General features: G+C 33.0%; 1 pseudogene; it reads left to right on the top strand.

Annotated features, from left to right (window-relative positions):
- The first annotated feature begins 1475 nt into the window (after nucleotides 1-1475).
- LOC121235403 lies at nucleotides 1476-3288 on the top strand (annotated as a pseudogene).
- The last annotated feature ends 680 nt before the right edge of the window (nucleotides 3289-3968 follow it).

The raw sequence follows: 3968 nt of genomic DNA, 5'->3' as shown, positions 1-3968 counted from the left end.
TCTCTTTTTTCTCAAAACCTAATAAATATTTAATTCAAACTATTTCACTATTATTTACAAACTATCTTACTGTTATTTATAAAATTAACATATCATCTCATTCCTCAAACTTCCTCATTACTATTTACAAACTATATAACATAACCTGTTAAAAAAGCTTGCTAGGCATCTGTGATTAGATATTGTTTCTGCAACTGCCTTACATATTAGAGCATTCTTAATAACTTATGTATAATACAATACATGTAAATTATTTAAAAAATTATTCATAAAATGAGTTTCATCCGATTATGTAAAAGAACATGTAAAATACAAATTGCTATAATAACCCGCCACATGTAGTGGGTATTGTTCATCATTCAAACAATTTTTTTATTATTTATACTTCATTTACTCTCTCATTACTTTTTGCTTTTACATTTCAATACAAATTCTTTTTATTATTCATCATTTAAAATTTATCTATTTTATTTTTTTCTAAAAAATATCTTAAAAATATCATTTATCCAATTTTTTCATATTTTTGTTTTATTTTTAATTGTTATTTGACTTATATATTTTTATTTTGTATATAGAACTGAATTATATTACATTGTCTATAATAATATATTACAAATATAAAATATATATATATATGGATATTACAAATATATTGTTAGAAATGAAATCTTTAAATAGAATAAAAAAATTATTTAAATGATATAAAAAATATATATAAATTGATATATGATATATTATAAAAAATAATATATAATATAAAAAATAAAATTTAATAATATATTTTATAAAATAAGATTAAAAAAATGTGAATGTTCTTTTACAACACTTTCTGCAAATTTGGGAAAGGGGCTAGAAGACAACAACAGCTCCTCTATTCATTCATAAATGAAACATAGCAGCTTCAATAAATGAAAGGATGCTGTCATGACCGGTCAAAACAAACAAAAGCATTCAAAATGTAGTACTACGGAAACGATACACTGCAGCTTGTACAGTGTAAATTGTAATTTATTTTAGAAAAATACTTGTTGCAACGTCTGTGCAACCGGCGCAGCAGACACCCCATTTAATATTTTTTTTTTTCTCTCTCTCTCAACCAAAGCAAAAATTTTATGGACAACCGCTTGAATCTCCGCTGCCGCTCCGCGGCTGATGTGGCGTACCGCCACGTCTGCTGCTTTAATTAAAAATAAAAGAAACAAAATTAAAAACAAGAAATAAAAATAAACACCGTTAGCTTCGTCTTCTCATTGTCTTGGCATGAAGATCATCTTCTCCCGAGCTTCATCAAGTTCCAGAGTTTTTCTTTTTGTCGCGAGTTCAGTTCTATTCTGTGTAAGAGTGGGTGGGAGCGAAACATACACTCCCCCGTCTACCTCTCTCTCTCCTTCACATATTTTTCTCTCTAATCACTCAACCCAAAACTTAAAAGGAAAATTCGAAACACCCATAAAACAGATTTAATGGGTGTTTGAACCCTGATTCTTCTTGGTGTAGTACTTGTTTGTTTTCTCGTGTTGATTCAGGTGCTTCTATTACAACTAGGGTTGATTAATGTCATGAAGAAATGGTGGAGATGGATCGAAGACTGCTTTCATGTTCACCAGTTCCTCAAAGTCTCCAAATTCAATGAAAGTATGCAAGAGAATCCAGCTTTATCGAAGAGTTTCCCTCTACCTTAACTCCTGTCTAGTCTCCAAGACTCCGATTTCACCAACCTTGTCACCGGCAAGAAGCCTAACGACATCGTTCTTTGCCTCAACCCCAACCAGACCGTCGAGGACAACCTTCTTGACGCCATATTAACATGGACCAACGCTGACAAGATGCTACGAAACGGCTGCAGAAGCTTCGTGCTGAAGGTCCGAAAGGCGGACAAGCGCAGAATCCTCCGGCCGTATCTTCAACACATCCACTCTGTAGCTGATGAAATTGAGCTAAGAAAACAGCGAGACCTGAAGCTGTACATGAATATCAAGCGCGGAGAGGACGACGACGATCATCACCATCATCATCATCACAGCGGGGGTGGTGACAGAAGGTGGAGATCCGCTCCCTTTACGCACCCTTCCACCTTTGATACCATCGCCGGAAGACGACCTCAAAAACAAGGTGAAGTCCGATCTCGAATCCTTCATCAAATCCAAACAGTATTATCACCGTCTTGGCCGCGTTTGGAAGCGAAGCTCTCTCTTATACGGTCCATCCGGAACTGGGAAATCAAGCTTCGTGGCTGCCATGGCGAATTTCATATCCTACGATGTTTACGTTATCGATCTCTCCAAGGTTTTGAATGATTCGGATCTGAATTTGCTTTTGTTACAGACAACGAGCAAGTCGACGGGTGTGAGCTTGTCGGGAGTACTGAACTTCATGGATGGGATATTAAACTCGTGATGAGCCGAAGAGAGAGTGATGGTTTTCACAATGATAAACAGCAAGCATCGCGTCAAAGGGGATTTGGGGGGAAAAAGGAATTGGAGGAGGAAACGAATGGGATTTGGAAAGGAGGAAAGAAATATAAGGCAGGGAGGGAAATCGAATGGGCAAGGGGAACAAAGGAAAACGAAAAATAAATAAAACAGCATTGTTGCATAGAGTCACGAAGAAAAAAATAAACTTTTTACCTACCACATGGGAACGGTTCCGTGGCGTGGACGCAGGGGCGGTTGTACATAAAATTTTTGTAAGAAAAGATATTTGGAATTAAGAATTATGCAATTATCGTCTACTCGTTTAAAAAAAATAAAAAATAAAATTTATGTAAAAAATTAATTTTTTTAAATATAGATTTAATTCTTTTTTAAAATGATTATGATGGAACCACTCCTCTCTCTCTAACCATTTTGTTTCTTCTCTCTATTAATTTTATTTGTTTTAATTCTTCTCTTTCTTAAATTCGAGTGTTTATTTATGTATGAACATAGATTGAACGGCTAGTTTAAAACGTTCTTAAAAAAATGTCACCAACGGCTAGATATTATCAATGATGTTTAACAAAACAAAAATAATTAAAGAATAAAATGACTAGAGAAAAACAAAAATCAATATCTGTATGAGAGAAACTCTACTGCAACTGGGTGAAGTTGGGGTTCTGGAGACATTGAGAGCTAGGTTGCAGTAGAGAGTGTTGTCATTGGCCGTAAAGTTGAACTGAATGAGCCAAGCGTAGAACTTGATCTCGTTGGGGAGGAAGATAAGCCAGAAGATGAAGCCCGTGAGGGCCACGATAACGAGCACCGTGAAAAGGATCTGAAGAACAAAGCTTATAAGGCAGTTGATCAATAGGCACCCACAAAGTTGGCAGCTACAACAGCCGCACCCATCTTTTGCTCCCGCCATAAAAGCACGGGGTAGCGTTCGAAGAAGGAAAAAAAAATACTTATCCCAAAAAACTATATGCCAGAAAAAAAAGAAGAAGAAGAAGAAAAAAAAAAAAGATAAAAAAAGACACCGCAAAGAAAAGAGGAAGATAAACATCTGTATGATGATATTTCTTTCGTTTTCTCTCGTCTTTTTTATTGTTTATTTATTCTGCATAAACTATCACATACTACTGGATTACCCCCACTTGTAGATCCCAATTGTACCTAGTAAAATTATTTATTTTTTAAATATTTTTAAATCTTTTTAAATATTTAAAGAATTAAAAATAATAAATTTATTAAAAATACGTTCTTAATCATTAAATAAAAAAATAAAAATCAATAACTTTTTTCCCAACTTTTCTGGATTATTTTCATAAATATATATATATATATATGTGTATCCATAGGTATAAGACTTGTTTAGATAAAATTATAATTATATTTTATTTCATTATTATAATTTTTTTAAATTTTTATATAAAATATAATAAATAATAAAATTAAAAAATAATATTTTATTTTACTTATAAATATTACCGAAATATCATCTTTTGTAAACAAGAATCTTCTTGCCGCCCCAACGTCAAATCATTAGGTATA

Source organism: Juglans microcarpa x Juglans regia, chromosome 6D (assembly GCF_004785595.1).
Source record: "Juglans microcarpa x Juglans regia isolate MS1-56 chromosome 6D, Jm3101_v1.0, whole genome shotgun sequence".
Classification (NCBI taxonomy): domain Eukaryota; kingdom Viridiplantae; phylum Streptophyta; class Magnoliopsida; order Fagales; family Juglandaceae; genus Juglans; species Juglans microcarpa x Juglans regia.
Note: the sequence above shows the minus strand (reverse complement) of the source record. Positions and strands in the feature narration are given on the sequence as shown.